Source organism: Palaemon carinicauda, chromosome 14, assembly GCF_036898095.1.
Source record: "Palaemon carinicauda isolate YSFRI2023 chromosome 14, ASM3689809v2, whole genome shotgun sequence".
NCBI classification, from domain to species: domain Eukaryota; kingdom Metazoa; phylum Arthropoda; class Malacostraca; order Decapoda; family Palaemonidae; genus Palaemon; species Palaemon carinicauda.
Genome location: NC_090738.1, coordinates 10,717,821 through 10,735,286, shown reverse-complemented (window position 1 = coordinate 10,735,286; position 17,466 = coordinate 10,717,821). Strand labels below are relative to the sequence as shown.

The following is a 17,466-nucleotide window of genomic DNA, read 5'->3' as shown; positions in this document are numbered from 1 at the left end:
ATTAGTAAAATAAATTTTTGAATATACTTACCCGATGATCATGTAGCTGTCAACTCTGTTGCCCGACAGAAATCTACGGTCGGGATACGCCAGCGATCGCTATACAGGTGGGGGTGTACACAACAGCGCCATCTGTGAGCAGGTACTCAAGTACTTCTTGTCAACAAGAACTCAATTTTCTCCTCGGTCCACTGGTTCTCTATGGGGAGGAAGGGCGGGTCCTTAAATTCATGATCATCGGGTAAGTATATTCAAAAATTTATTTTACTAATGAAAATAACATTTTTCAATATTAATCTTACCCGATGATCATGTAGCTGATTCACACCCAGGGTGTTGGGTGGAGACCAGCATACATGTTAACAAAGAAGCTAAGTATCCCGTATTTCATTTTATTAGTTATTCAAAAATAACATAAAATAAATAAGTACCTGGTAAGGAAGACGACTTGAACCATTACTCTGCCTTTATTAAGTACGTCTTCCTTACTGAGCGTAGCGGTCCTCTTAGGATGCTGAACGACTCTTAGGTGCTGAAGTATAAAGGGCTGCAACCCATACTAAAGGACCTCATCACAACCTTTAACCTCGGCGCTTCTCAAGAAAGAATTGACCACCCGCCAAATCAACAAGGATGCGGAAGGCTTCTTAGCCGACCGTACAACCCATAAAAAGTATTCAAGAGAAAGGTTAAAAAGGTTATGGGATTATGGGAATGTAGTGGCTGAGCCCTCACCTACTACTGCACTCGCTGCTACGAATGGTCCCAGGGTGTAACAGTTCTCGTAAAGAGACTGGACATCTTTGAGATAGAATGATGCGAACACTGACTTGCTTCTCCAATAGGTTGCATCCATAACACTCTGCAGAGAACGGTTCTGTTTGAAGGCCACTGAAGTAGCCACAGCTCTCACTTCATGTGTCCTTACCTTCAGCAAAGCAAGGTCTTCTTCCTTCAGATGAGAATGTGCTTCCCTAATCAGAAGCCTGATTTAGTAAGAAACTGAGTTCTTAGACATTGGAAGAGAAGGCTTCTTGATAGCACACCATAAGGCTTCTGATTGTCCTCGTAAAGGTTTTGACCTTTTTAGATAGTACCTAAGAGCTCTAACTGGGCAAAGTACTCTCTCCAGTTCGTTCCCCACCAAGTTGGACAGGCTTGGGATCCCGAACGACTTAGGCCAAGGACGTGAAGGAAGCTCGTTTTTAGCAAAAAACCGAGCTGCAAGGAACATGCTGAAGGCGTGGATCTCACTTACTCTTTTAGCTGTTGCCAAGCACACGAGGAAAAGAGTTTTTAATGTGAGGTCCTTAAAAGAGGCTGATTGGAGAGGTTCAAATCTTGATGACATAAGGAACCTTAGGACCACGTCTAGATTCTAGCCTGGAGTGGACAACCGACGTTCCTTTGAGGTCTCAAAAGACCTAAGGAGGTCCTGTAGATCTTTGTTGGTGGAAAGATCCAAGCCTCTGTGGCGGAAAACCGCTGCCAACATACTTCTGTAACCCTTGATCGTAGGAGCTGAAAGGGATCTTACGTTCCTTAGATGTAACAGGAAGTCAGCAATCTGGGTTACAGTGGTACTGGTTGAGGAAACTGCATTGGCCTTGCACCAGCTTCGGAAGACTTCCCATTTAGACTGATAGACTCTGAGAGTGGATGTCCTCCTTGCTCTGGCAATCGCTCTGGCTGCCTCCTTCGAAAAGCCTCTAGCTCTTGAGAGTCTTTCGATAGTCTGAAGGCAGTCAGACGAAGAGCGTGGAGGTTTGGGTGTACCTTCTTTACGTGAGGTTGACGTAGAAGGTCCACTCCTAGAGGAAGAGTCCTGGGAATGTCGACAAGCCATTGCAGTACCTCTGTGAACCATTCTCTCGCGGGCCAGAGGGGAGCAACCAACGTCAGCCGTGTCCCTTTGTGAGAGGCGAACTTCTGAAGTACCCTGTTGACAATCTTGAACGGCGGGAATGCATACAGGTCGAGATGGGACCAATCCAGCAGAAAAGCATCCACGTGAACTGCTGCTGGGTCTGGAATCGGAGAACAATACAACGGGAGCCTCTAGGTCATCGAGGTAGCGAACAGATCTATGGTTGGCTGACCCCACAGGGCCCAAAGTCTGCTGCAAACATTCTTGTGAAGGGTCCACTCTGTGGGGATGACCTGACCCTTCCGGCTGAGGCGATCTGCCATGACATTCATATCGCCCTGAATGAACCTCGTTACCAGCGTGAGCTTTCGATCTTTTGACCAGATGAGGAGGTCCCTTGCGATCTAGAACAACTTCCTCGAATGAGTCCCTCCCTGCTTGGAGATGTAAGCCAAGGCTGTGGTGTTGTCGGAGTCCACCTCCACCACCTTGTTAAGCTGGAGGGACTTGAAGTTTATCAAGGCCAGATGAACCGCCAACAACTCCTTGCAATTGATGTGAAGTGTCCTTTGCTCCTGATTCCATGTTCCCGAGCATTCCTGTCCGTCCAATGTCGCACCCCAGCCCGTGTCTGATGCGTCCGAGAAGAGACGGCGGTCGGGTTTCTGAACAGCCAAAGGTAGACCTTCCTTGAGAAGAAAGCTGTTCTTCCACCACGTTAGAGTAGACCTCATCTCTTCGGAAACAGGAACTGAGACCGTCTCTAGCGTCATGTCCTTTATCCAGTGAGCAGCTAGATGATACTGAAGGGGGCGGAGGTGGAGTCTCCCTAACTCGATGAACAGGGCCAGCGATGAAAGTGTCCCTGTTAGACTCATCCACTGCCTGACTGAGCATCGGTTCCTTCTCAGCATGCTCTGGATGCATTCTAGGGCTTGGTAGATCCTTGGGGCCGACGGAAAAGCCCGAAAAGCTCGACTCTGAATCTCCATACCCAGGTAGACAATGGTCTGGGATGGGACGAGCTGGGACTTCTCTAAATTGACCAGGAGGCCCAGTTCCTTGGTTAGATCCATAGTCCATCTGAGATTCTCCAGACAGCGACGACTTGTGGGAGCTCTTAAAAGCCAGTCGTCTGACGGAGCCGGACACAAGATCATGGTACTGCTGCACAGTCTGTGAACTGTCAACCATGGGGAAGCGAGGAAGTACAGCGACAACCCGAAACTGTCTAGACTGTCTGGGTAGTACAGACAACTCCTTATCGGGTTGCTGAGGTTGCCGCACTGCGTCACAACAAGTCACCTCTGCTGGTTGTTGAACGTCTTCCCAGTGACACACTGACTCCGTAAAAAAAAAAAAAAATTCTCTATCAAGGACTAAGCTTGGACTGCATGTCTTGCAACAAAGCTCAAGGTCTATGGGAGCAGGTGTGGCAACAGACGGGGTTAGCGACTGAAGCGGAACCATTTACCCTCCCTGGAAGCATGTTATGCTTAAATAAAAGTCCATAGGAGGCTAAGCAGCTTAAGGCTCCTCTCCAAATGACAGAGTCCTCAAGGGAATATCAAAAGGAGGGAGAACAGCACTTTCTCATCTACAGGAACCATATCCGAGAAAAGCTAAGTTCTCTCAGTGAGGGTTTCACTGGTGCAAAAGCAGCAGACCAGAAGGCAACGTTATGAAACTGCTTGACAGTCTGTGAACTGTCAAAAACTGAACTGTCAACCACAACAGGAGCGTGAGGACATACAGCACTGGTGTATAAGTAGCAGACCAGAAGGCAACGTCATGTAACTGCATGACAGTTTGTGAGTTGGCAATAACCAAAGATGTGTGGGGAAGCCTCAACTCCTGCCTGACTAGTTTGCTGCTGGCGAGTGGCGGTAACCACAGTGTGTTGCGGAGGCTGACACACCGTGTCAAAACACGGCAGCTTGTGGTAGCTCCCGCACGGCAACGGAGTGCTCTGTGTGTGGGAGTCATCATACATCTGGCAGGGTTGACTGTGCATGGGTGAGGCTGCGGTGGGTTGAGGAGCATGCGGTATGGTATGCAGAGCATGCTGTAAGGTATGCAGAGCATGCTGTAAGGTAAGCAGAGCATGCTGTAAGGTAAGCGGAGCATGCTGTAAGGTATGCAGAGCATGCTGTAAGGTATGCAGAGCATGCTGTATGCAGAGCATGCTGTAAAGTATGCAGAGCATGTTGTAAGGTATGCAGAGCATGCTGTAAGGAATGCAGTGCTGTATGCAGAGCATGCTGTAAGGTATGCAGAGCATGCTGTAAGGTATGCAGAGCATGCTGTATGTAGAGCATGCTGTAAGGTATGCAGAGCATGCTGCATGGCATGCGGCTCATGCTGCATGGGATGCGGCTCATGCTGCATGGTATGCGGCTCATGCTGCATGGTATGCGGCTCATGCTGCATGGTATGCGGCTCATGCTGCATGGGATGAGGCTCATGCTGCATGGTATGAGGCTCATGCTGCATGGTATGCGGCTCATGCTGCATGGTATGCGGAGCATGCTGTAAGGTCTGCAGAGCATGCTGCATGGGCTGAGGAGAATGCCGCATAGTGCTGGAACCCGGCAACTCCCGATGCGGCAGCTCCCGCATGAAAGCAGAAGGTGCAGCAAGAACATGCGTCTGGCAGGGTGGACTGCGCATCGGTGGTGGAGCTCTCACAGGTGGAGGGTGGGAGCAGGCAGCCGCAGTATCTGCTGAGCGCACAACCTCGGCGGGTTGTAGGTTAACAGGCTGCATTGTCAACCTCCCAGCATGATACTCCTGTATGAAGGAGCAAGCTGAGACTGTATAGTCTGCAGCATGGACCACTAGGGTCTATGAAAGACAACAACAAACGGAGCTACTGTCCGTTGTGACTGAGGGTCTAAAACAGCTGGTGCGGCAACAGACGGAGTTACTGCCTGTTGCGGTACCACCTTGCCTCTCTGGGAGGTGTGCAGTTGTCGTACTGCAGCAAGTCCGAACTGACCCAGTGGCTACACCTAGGCCGTTGGACTTGCGCGGAAGGGACCGACTTGCACTTAAAAGCTGCAAGATTTGGTCCATGGTTTCTGCGAGAAACCTCTTCCGCAGACGAGGAATAAATGGGCTCTCTCGTCTTTGTGTGGGTGGGGTGATCACGTCGGCAACGTGTGTAGATACACCCGAAACCACGGAGGGAAACGTCTGTTCGTTGATCAAGGCCTGTGGAACCCATAAGTCCTTCGACATTACTTCTCCCCTGGGCTTGGGAGCTTGTAAGAGGTATCGGACTAGGTGAACAACTGGCACGAACAGACGAACCCTCGAACGCAACACTGTAACACTTTGCGCATATCACTTTATCACTTTTGATTTTCTGTTAGCACTTATTTCACTGAACTCGAAACTTTAAGTGGTTTGTACCTGAAACACGCAATCCTATCCTTCATTAAAAGGTAGTAATTGCGAAAACAGTATCACAATGAAACAGAAAAACATAATGAAAGATAAAGAATTCAGTGGCTGGAAAAGAGACTAAACACTAGATCAAATAAACTACGTTTAAAATCTCTCACCGCATAAAGCCTGGGAACAAGAATAAAACTCTAGAAACGTTTTACCTTCTTCCCCTATAGCGACTAGGGAGAAGAGCAAAAAACGAGAACAACGTTACCCGCTTGAACGAAACGTTTATCCTCCTCTCTCTCCCTCCGTCTCTATCTCTCTCTCTCTCTCTCTCTAAACTTAGAACCTGAGAGATGAGCCCAATTATATAAATCGTTAAAACACATTATTTGTTAAAGGAAAAAAACTGAAAGGTTTCCCAAATAAAAAGTTCCTTTATTAGAATTAAAACCATTTAAGCTAAGAAAGAATGAACAAAACGCTAGAATCGGTTTACTCTTACTGCAACGTGAAACCGTGAACAACTCTCTCTCTCTATCGTAACGATAGAGCGCAAGTTGACCGTTCTGAACGTCAACAACTGCGGAGACAAAACAAAACGTTAGTTCAACTTTGAAAACAGTACGAGACTATCAAAGAAATTCTTTCAAAAACATTAAAATTAAAATAGCATAAATTCTTAACAGGAAAAACGATATGACGGGCTCAATGTTAATTAACTTCGGTTCCAAGTAATGACCGCCTATTATTAGGAAAGGTCGCATATAAACAAACAAAAATTAATTTTTATAAGTTTATAATAAATGGAAGTTAATCGAAGAGGCCTATAAAAGGCGGAGAGATATAAAAAAAATCTATAACTTTGTTAAGCAAAATTAAGAAAGAGAGTCTAAACTCTCTTCGACACCAACACTTCCGTCTAAGGGAAGGATCGGCCATTTAAAAGTGAAAGAGAGTCCATACTCTCTTCGTCACCATAATTAAATCAAATTAATTCCAAAAGCTTGCTAAGCTAATGATAAAGCTTCCTGAATAGCGAAGGCTAAACTCTAGAGCAAATACATCACCAAATCGTGAACAATAACTCCAGAATCAACAGCGTATCCAAGTAGGTCTAGCCGGAGGCACGACAGAGGAAAAATTGAGTTCTTGTTGACAAGAAGTACTTGAGTACCTGCTCACAGATGGCGCTGTTGTGTACACCCCCATCTGTATAGCGATCGCTGGCGTATCCCGACCGTAGATTTCTGTCGGGCAACAGAGTTGACAGCTACATGATCATCGGGTAAGATTAATATTGAAAATTGCCACTCTTTAAATAGTTAATTGCACATTAAGAAAGCGTGTACTTTTGTTTTTAAATTTCGGGTTTGTTTTAAAAATCGAGTATTTTTTTTTTACTTTTGGCTGTGATTAGATCAGCTGTCATCTAGCTGCCACTCTTGAGTGTGTACGAATACACTAATAAAGTATCATTTATACCATTTCTTAACTTATTCAAACCGTCTACAGTATACAGTTGATATTACATAAGCACCAATGTGTTATAACCTATCAATTTTTTTTGTTTATTACATTTAAACCCCCCCCCCTCTCTCTCTCTCTCTCTCTCTCTCTCTGTGGGCTACTTTTCACTACCTCCCATTCCTTACCTCTCTCTATTTCTCTAACAAATGATATCTTTGTTGCTCCTCAAAGTTTCATTTATATTGAAAATCAATCACGATTCAATTTTCCTTACTTTCTCCAATCTCGCACCATCGGTCACTTCGCGGTATTTTCGATATTTCTGGAAAATCCACGATATATGTATATACATGGGTTATGAAAAAAATCCACGAAGTGGTGAATCCGCGATGGTCGAACCGCGAAGTAGCGAGGGTTCACTGTAATTATGTAATTTAAAAATGAATGAACACTAAAGAAAGAACGAAAACCCCGAATGGAATCGTTCTACAAAACTGAAAAATCAACAAATACAATTAGATTCATAAACTAATTGAGACAAAACGTACGGCGTAGCAACCCCATCCACACGGGAAGGAAGCTACTCAGACGTAGTAAAAGTAACGTAGTAAAAGGGTGAACAACCTCAAAGAGAGAGAGAGAGAGAGAGAGAGAGAGAGAGAGAGAGAGAGAGAGAGAGACCGTAGTCAAACTCGATCGCGACCCATGAAATTACACCATGGTGGCCTAACTGCCGAGGGCTCCACGGAGATAACGTACACTACACACACAAGCACAAACTCTGAAAAGGAAACTTACTGATTTCTATACTCAAATATACGTATACATAAACACGAAAAATGTTTACATATATATTGAGTAATAGAAAAGTAAGTGATTAAGTAAAGACAAAACAAACAATGGCTGCTAAGCGAGGACAAGGACAGAGATGTCTGTCCATTGTCCGAGCCAAAAGTGAAGTGAAGCAGTTCACCGGTGTGTGAGGGGGTGAGGGGTAGCTAGCTACCACTCCCCTACCCCCCTGCTAACTAGTGCGGGGGTAATACACCCTCGTTAAATTCTGATGGCTCGCCATTTCAGCTACGCCGAAAGGTAAACCCAATGTAAATAGCGTGGTTTGTATTTCGGTTACGGAACAACCAAGTTTTACTGGGATTTCAGTGGAGTAATAAAGTTACTGTAACGTCCACTGGGGTCAGCGTTTGACTATTTTGAATAATGAAGGAAAACCGGCATTTCGTTTTGTTGTAGCTATGGCAAAGGTAGTAGTTGGCAATTCTGGCATTAATTTTGACAAAAACCCAATTCCTATGGATTGTGTGCAGTGCAAATGTTGGTAATGAAAAATTGGTAAATATATGATACTTCAATTTCTAGCCAAATACATGAACCATATATTTTACCTACTCGCTCTCTTGCGTTTTATGCATTTATGACCATGATTATTGGGGCAAATCACCAATTCATTGAGTTTTGAACCCACTTATATAAGGAGAATTACAGGGGATCTCAGTGGGAAACCAGGGTTTTTTTGGGGAGGGGAAATGTAATAAAGGAGTGATTTGCAGCAATAATAATGGTCAGAAATGTAAAATAAGTACAAAATAACCAGTTGGAAAAATATATGGTTCATGTAAGTGGCTGAAAATAGGCCAAAACGTGATTATTCAACACTTTTGAGATTTGCAATAGGGTACAGAATCTAACAAACCCACCTAACCTAACCTTATAGTTCCCAGGTCAAAACCCCTGGCTGGAGAGAGGCCAGCCTCACACCCCCTTCCTAGATCAGAACACTTAGCTGGGGGAGGGGGGGGGAACCCAGGACTCCCCTCCCCAGGTCACAAACCTTCCCAGGTCACAACCGCTAATCATACACCCCCTTCCCAGGTTACAAACTAAAAGTAAATCATAAATCCTGACATTATGAAAAAGTAAATCACAAATAATTCCTTATGATTGACACCGTCTTGTCATCTTTACAGATGCTTTGCAGTAGAAAATGTGCTGGCCTTCCGTAAAAATTAAGTCAGAATTGGACCTTTGAGGCATTCTTTCACCGTTACTCTCTTTTATTTCTCACGAGTAACAATAGCTTTACACTAAACGTAGAGCATTTCCACCATAATCAATTGCCGACAAACAAAATTACAGCTCAGTAAATTTACAGTTTCATCCATTATGGGGAAACTGGAATAAAAATATATTTGTTGCATCAGAAATAGTGTAGTTCCAACGAATTTAACGTTTATTTTGACCGCAAACCATCCAATTTGGAGATTTACTAAGTTGTTCTAGAATGCAGAAAGACCCTACTTCATCCCAACAATTATGGGGGACACCAGGTGGGAACCGGGGTTTTGGGTGGGAGGGGGGGGGGGGGCCGTCAAATGATATTTGCAATAAATGAATACTTATCCTTCCACCACCCCTCCCCCTATACCCCTATCTAGCCCTACCGGGGGGGGGGGGGCCTCCGCCCCCCCCCCCCCTTCGTCCCCCCCTTAAGGCCACAGTGATTTTCAGGGCACTACTGAACCTAATAAACCCACCTAACCTAGCCTAGGGGCTCTGTACCCCTACCTAGGCCTACCGGGGGGGGGGGGGGGGGCTCCGCCCCCCCTGTGACCCCCCCTTAAGGCCACAGTGAATTTTGGGACACTACCGAACCTAATACAACCACCTAACCTAGGGCCCTGTACCCCTACCTAGGCCTACCCCTGCGAGGCCACCCCCCCCCTTACAGCCACTACCTAACACATCCATCAAACCAAATCCAAAGGGATGGTACTGCTGCATACATCGTTATACTATCACCATTATAATATACTCTATAAATTAATGAAGCTTACCTTAAACTGTTGGTTCATCAAGATGTGCTGCTGCTTTGAGGAAAACGTGAAGCCGTTGGGAATGTTCCTTGACATGCAGGCCAATTTTGATTTTGTAAAATTAAATTGTGTCTCTGGCACAAATGCACTAGTTTTTCAATAAATTCATTGTAAGTTACAAAACCGTCAGGACAAGAAAATGGAATTTCAACTTCTTGTGCAACATGAGATGACGCCCTTTCTATGGTCTCCATGTCTAAAAACGAAATGAAATGCCTGGGAAGATATTGTATTGTGGCGCTGTTGTATTGTCGCGCTGTGATTGGCCAAACATGTATGACGTCATAGTGGACAGGCGCTCTGATTGGCCAAACGTGTAAGACTTCATAGTGGACTAGTTTGTCAGCGGATTATAGTGGTTACAGGGCTCATTTAAGCAAATACAAGACACAGTCAACAATAACAACAGACTTAGAAAATATCTGGAAGGAAGACATGAGTAGCGTGAGTTTGATCGTCGATATACAAAGAACTAGGCATTTGCGACAGATAATATTTTACAGAAATACTACAAAAGAGTTGCTTTACTCGGGAAATATATTATTATAATAGATTTCCCATAATGGATGAAACTGTAAATTTTCCTACAGCTCTTCATAGGCAAAACCTCAGGATCAAACTTATCCCTGAAACAACTGAGGGCGAAGCTCACCTACTTTATTCGCAGAGCGGATCCTGACAGTGCACCCGCAGGTCATGATCCAAGAAAAATCGCTTCCTCGCTGAACTTTTTTTAGTACATGGACTTTGATAGACTCCACTCATACACAGGTTGGAAATCCTCTAGAGTCTTCTTTAAACATTATGCGAAGCAAGTGCACGAGCTAAAACACTTTGTGGCAGCGGCAGGTAGTGTTATAAAACCTGTCATCTAGTGCTGCGATGAACAGTGAACTGTTTGGGACTGTAGTTATGGGTGAAAAGGTGTTAACACCTTTCAATGTAATACCTTTTATTAAGGGTCACCCTGATGCCCCTGGGACTGTTCTTTATAAGTATAGAACATTCGTACGCAGTGTTTAAACTCGTCCAACTTCTACAGTGAAATTATCTTAATAATTTTACAAAAATATCGAGTAGCAATGTTTTAATATACTGTATTTCTTTCCTTACAGGTGATAAATATATTTGTATCTTTAGAATGTTGGTTGTACAAGACATGATTCTATTTTAATATGTTTGTTATGTTTATGTTGTCTATACAAATAAATATAAAAAATGTATTTGCATCTTATTCGCCCCAGAAGTAGCTGAATAAGTAGCTTAATTATTTTTTCCTAAAAATAATGTAAAAAACACTTGAATTACTTATAAGTGTGTACATGCTAATGGTAAGCTAATTACATTTGTTCCAACGTATACAAACCTTCTCGTGTCTGTAGTCAGAGTAGACAGTTTCCCTGCAAGGGGCAGGAAGCCCTAAGCTCGTTCCAAGCTTTGTGGATATGACGAATAACGGTAGTGTCACCTAGTTATGTGGTCTGGGTAACCATATAGAAGCTGACTCAAGGTTAAGGCACTTATACAAACCCACAGATATAGTACTTCCAAGTAATTCTCTGGTAAGCTACCATCAGGACGACAAGGCCGAGCCCAAAAAACGGATTTTGAAGCAAAGCGAAAAATCTATTTTTGGGCGAGAGAGCCATGTCGTCCTGATGGACCCGCCCTCCTTTTCTAAGAAAATGGGCATACATATGTAACAAATCCCCACCCGAAACTACTCAATCTGTAGACATCCATGCTTAATTGCAACAAGGAATGGGTTGCCATGCGTGGCCCGGTAATGGTATGGGAAGGGGATCCACCAGGTAACCTTGATGACGGCTCCCCTTCATTTTCGCCACTCTTCCCCCTCAAAGCAAATACTCTATTCGGGGTGAAGATTGCCGTATGTTGTATCAATAAATACGTCCCCTGATATTATGCGATATCCTTAAGAAATATTTTAAGGATACTCGCACCACGAGTTAGAATTCTGGAGACCTATGGTCAATTCTCTAGAAGTATCACTGTAGCTAAATATCCTTTAGGAAGCTGCCTATAGGAACCTTCCATCAGGTCGACATGGCTATCTCACCCAAAAATAGATTTTTCGCTTTGCTTCAAAATCTGTTTTATAGGATCAACTACAACAAGAACGCCTGTAGTAATGAATGGACATGAGGGAAGTAAAATATATTTTGAAATTTGGTATTATTATAGAAATACACAGGACAAACTTTACTACTACGTTTCTGTAAACATTGCCAAAAAAATAAAAACAGACGGTGTCAGATTTATTTGCGATTTACTTTATCATATTGTATGAATTTACTTTTAGTTTGTGACCTGGGACTTACCCCTGGCTATGGGTTGTGACCTGGAGAGGCGGCCTGCATCTAGGGGTTACGACCTGGGAACTACATTAGGAAGTGGGTTTGCTAGTTTTTGTACCGTTTTACAAATCTCAAGTGTTAAATAATCGTGTTTTGTGTCCTGAAAACTGCTAGGTTAGGTTAGGTTCTGTACTCTTTAACAAACCTTAAGTGTGTTAAATAACCCCGTTTTGTCCAGTTTTCATACCCCCAAAATCCCATGTTCCCACCTATGTTCTTCAGGATGGGGGGGGGGGTCCATAAAGTAGAATGGCCTATTTTCAGTAGAAATATAGGTCAAATTTGTTGAAAACATCATTTACAGCATTGTTTTTTTTTTCTCTTAGAAATGTTGTCCCATGTTTATTTATACATTTACCACTTAGGCCAGCTCATCATTACTTTTCACATGAGGCTTGTAGAAATTACTAAAGGCTGCAAAAAAAAAAAAAAAAAAAAAAATCAGGCTACATAGGCTTAAACCTAAGCCCTTACATAAATTCTAGGCCTATTATGAAACCAGGACCTACATATTTCACCTTTGGGATAAGAATGTACCCCAACTTACGAGCCTTTGTATATGAGCGGCCAGTTCCTCATGCGTTGATTAATAATAGACATCAACTAACCTAAAATTTCCCCCCCAACCTAACCTACAAGCCGTGTCCTTACCTCTGCGACCCCTATTACACTGCCGTATTCTAAGTTAGCCATAGGTGGAAGCTATCATACATACACCCCTAACTTATTCTTGCTATCATATAGAATTATCAGTGAACTATCATTAATCTTGACCTTAGTTAACACTTGCCTAAATTTAAAAATTTAAATCACATACACAGTTTTCTCACCATTTTGTGCACCAGTGGAGATGCAGATTTTTAAAGTTTCTTCGATTAAACCTATTTGTATTTACGTTACCAAAGTCAAGGATCCTTAAGAATCTAATAAGATACAGTCACTGTTGCCAGATGGGTTAGTCTAAATATCCCCAAAACTCATGATAAAAAATCCCCAAAACCACCCAAAAATCCCTATTTCAGCAAATAAATTTCCTTCTGATCCTGAAGGCTTCACTAATATAGAAATTACTCACTATACTTTATATGAGTGCAAGCTAACTAATTACACAATATAAAGGTTTACTCATCTTTGTTTCTTCTTCAAAGAAATTTATACAGAATATCCCAATCAGACAACCAAAATCTCCAAATCTAGGGATAAATCCCCAAAACTGGCAACACTGGTTACAGTTTTAGAATCCGTGGAAGAAAAACTCGCCAACGTGAAAGTCCAGTTCAGTTAGCCAAAAAACATTTGTAAGACGTTTTATATAAAGATTCGACATACAAATGAAGAATAAATTTGGTTATTATCAATTATTATTATTATTATTATTATTATTATTATCACATGATAGGCTATAACCCTAGTTGGAAAAGCAAGATGCTATAAGGCCAAGGGCTCCAACAGGGAAAAATAGCCCAGCGAGGAAAGGAAAAAATAAAATAAAGAACCTACAAGAGAAGTAATAAACAATCAAAATAAAAAAAAATATATACTAAGAAGAGTAACAACATTAGATTAGATCTTCCATATATAAAATATAAAAACTTCAAAACAAAACACGAAGAGAGACATGATAGAACAGTGTACCCTGGTATAACCTCAAACAAGAGAGCTCTAATCCAAGACAGTGGAAGGCCATGGTACAGAGGCTATGGCACTACCAAAGACTAGAGAACAATGGCTTGAATTTGTAGTGTCCTTCTCTTAGAAGAACTGCTTACCATAGATAAAAATAATTTCAGTTCTGATAAGGACATATTTTCAAACCGCACAAGGAGAAACATTTCCATTGGCGATTTTGACATAGTTTCCTAAAGAAATATGGGAGATATGTATTTATATGCTTGAACTGTTCAAAGAATATAGAAATATGTATATGCAACGTTCTCATATTCACATAGACTACTTAAGGAAGTTGTTGACAACGTGAAAATTATACTAACAACTGTAGAACGGAAACAAACGAGTTGTCAATCATAAGTTTACATGTTTTTATTGTTTCTTTCTTTGGGTAGTAGTTTGGCCAACGCTCCAGCGACCCATTGAGATACTACCGCTAGAGATTTATTGAATCCTTTGACTGGCCAGACAGAACTACATTGTATTCTTCTCTCTGGTTAGGGTTCATTTTCCTTTTGCCTACACATACACCGAATAGTCTGGCCTATTCTTTACATATTCTCCTCTGTCCTCATACACCTGACAACACTGAGATTACCAAACAATTCTTCTTCACCCAAAAGGGGTTAACTACTGCACTGTAATTGTTCAGTGGCCATTTTCCTCTCGGTAAGGGTAGAAGAGACTCTTTAGCTTTGGTTAGCAGCTCTTCTAGGAGGACACTCCAAAATCAAACAATTGCTCTCTAGTCTTGGGTAGTGCCATAGCCTCTGTATGATGGTCTTCCGCTGTCTTGGGTTAGAGGTCTCTTGCTTGAGCATACACTCAAGCACACTATTTCATCTTATTTTTCTATCTCTTGTATAGTTGAAGTTTTCATAGTTTAGATACGAAATATTTATTGTAATGTTACTGTTCTTAAAATATTTTATTTTTCTTTGTTTCATTTCCTCACTGGGTTATTTTCCCTGTTAAAACCTCTTGGCTTATAGCATACTGCTTTTCCAACTAGGGTTGTAGCTTAGCAAGTAATAATAATAATAATAATAATAAAAGAGGTTGCACGGGAACACACACACACACAAACACACACACACACACACACACATATATATATATATATATATATATATATATATATATATATATATATATATATATATATATATATATATATATATATATGTCATTGTTCTCCAATAAATATAGTTTTCTCTTAGTATCTACCATAAAGAAAACGTGAAAAACGTCCCGATAACTTTAGCAGTAACTACACTATTTTTAACTTTACACATACACCGAATAGTCTGGCCTATTCTTTACATATTCTCCTCTGTCCTCATACACCTGACAACACTGAGATTACCAAACAATTCTTCTTCACCCAAGGGGTTAACTACTGCACTGTAATTGTTCAGTGGCCACTTTCCTCTCGGTAAGGGTAGAAGAGACTCTTTAGCTTTGGTTAGCAGCTCTTCTAGGAGGACACTCCAAAATCAAACCATTGTTCTCTAATCTTGGGTAGTGCCATAGCCTCTGTATGATGGTCTTCTGCTGTCTTGGATTAGAGGTCTCTTGCTTGAGCATACACTCAAGCACACTATTTCATCTTATTTTTCTATCTCTTGTATAGTTAAAGTTTTCATAGTTTAGATACGAAATATTTATTGTAATGTTACTGTTCTTAAAATATTTTATTTTTCCTTGTTTCATTTCCTCACTGGGTTATTTTCCCTGTTAGAACCTCTTGGCTTATAGCATACTGCTTTTCCAACTAGGGTTGTAGCTTAGCAAGTAATAATAATAATAATAATAATAATAATAATAATAATAATAATAATAATAATAATAATAATAATAATAATAATAATAATAGAGGTTGCACGGGAATATATATATATATATATATATATATATATATATATATATATATATATTATATATATGTGGAGAATTTTTTAATGGTTGTGTTCTGAGTGGGAACTTAGTCCGGGAAAGTCTCCTTATAACAGTTACATAAAGTTCAACAGGGGAGGATATGAGCACTTACTCTCGGGGCACAAACACCCTGCTAATACTTTACTGTCACAATTCACTAACCATCACTCACATACAAAAGGGAAATTTTACTGTCCAGAGGCCGAAGCACTCCACACGTAGAAATCTCAATAATTTATGGCCTACTCTAGCTTTGTCAGGTCTATAGCTACCCCTTAAACATTCTCTCCTACATCTAGTTTTCTTTAACGAAACATAGGGAAGACTAACCTAAAATTGTTGACAGTGGCGCACGCCATGCTCGTGACGTCACAGCGTAGATACGCACGTTAGAGGGCCTTAGTGTAACCACGGCGTATGTTGGTTCTTTCCTTAAACTACATGGGTCGAGATTAAATTCCTAAACTGCACATTTTAAATAAATTCCAATACTGCTGAATTAATGCATCTTATATTTCTCAATACCAATTAAGGTTTGTTAATTTTAAGATGTATGCCCATTGCACCAGTCCATTGCTAATTAATCATTTTAAATATTAATTTTTAGCAAGCCAGAATAGGTAGGATTATTGTATATATAACCTCCCTCAGAGCAGCAAGATTTATCTGAGTATTTAGTACAAAATCCTGCCTCCTCTGCACTCCCTGCAACAATATATTGCCCTGTCCTTAAGTCCCGATATGGCACCCCCAATGGATTACCATGCGCATCAAGCTCTTCACCTGTCTGGAAAGGTGAAGCCAGGTGATCTCTTCGACCGTAGTGTCGGCCACATTCTACGAGAAGCTGCCCTGGCTTGCTGACCTGCCTGGTCATTGAACCCATGTAGTTCTGGCTCACCCCCATCCCATCCCACTCGCCCAAACGCGACTCACAAAGGGTTGCTGCCGGTCGGAGAGATTCAGAAGAAGAGGACCCTGATGTACCTAGTTACAGCTACAGTGAGAATTCTTGGGGTGAGCCAGGCAAGAGATTAGTGCAACAACCAGGTCAACAGCTATCACGGGCATAGGACTATCTTTAAAGGAGTGCAGGTACTACATCAATGGCCATTTAGTTTTCCCCCATTTTTTATTAGCTTAGACTAATTTTAACTTTATAGGGAACCTGGCTAATTACAATATTCGGACTGTGTGCGGTGGGATTGTGTGTAAATATTTTTCCATTATTATTTCTTGCTTGGAGACTAGCATAGTCTCGGGGTCACGTGGGCCACGTGCCAGACCCCATTTGATTTTTGATTGTTGAAGACCACGTGTCTAACCCATCATTTTCATTATTTTAATTGCATCTCTTTTGATACCATTTTTTGTGTTGTTAAGATGTCTGTTTTGTTTCAATGTCAACTTGTGAATAAATCAATATTAGGTTAATTAAACCTCCTTAGTATTTTTGCTCCCTCATTTATTTTAATGTGTGAAATGAATAGTTGATCACGGGACAAAATACCCAATATTTAAAGAGTAAGTCTATAGGTGGTAACAGCGAGGTACTTTGCATTAATATATTTGCTTCGAAGGTAAAGATCATTATCTTTAAACTTTTTAACTACTTTACATCACTGCTCCCATTTTGGATTTTGTCTTCCTTACATTAACGTAAAATAACTGTCCAGCATCTCATTGGGGTAGCTGGGACGGAGCCGGAACAGAGCCTGAGAATGAGATGACTATAGACCTGACAAAGCTAGAGTAGGCCATAAATTATTGAGATTTCTACGTGTGGAGTGCTTCGGCCTCTGGACAGTAAAATTTCCCTTTTGTATGTGAGTGATGGTTAGTGAATTGTGACAGTAAAGTA

General features: G+C 41.6%; 1 long non-coding RNA gene across 1 annotated transcript in view; it reads right to left on the bottom strand.

Moving 5' to 3' along the window:
* The window catches only part of LOC137653095 (uncharacterized), a 62,343-nt gene extending 49,424 nt beyond the window's left edge, over positions 1–12,919 (bottom strand). Inside the window, exon 1 of the long non-coding RNA XR_011046388.1 lies at positions 12,830–12,919. This is a non-coding gene — a long non-coding RNA (uncharacterized lncRNA). The remainder of the gene's footprint in view (positions 1–12,829) is intronic.
* Positions 12,920–17,466: the final 4,547 nt, after the last annotated feature.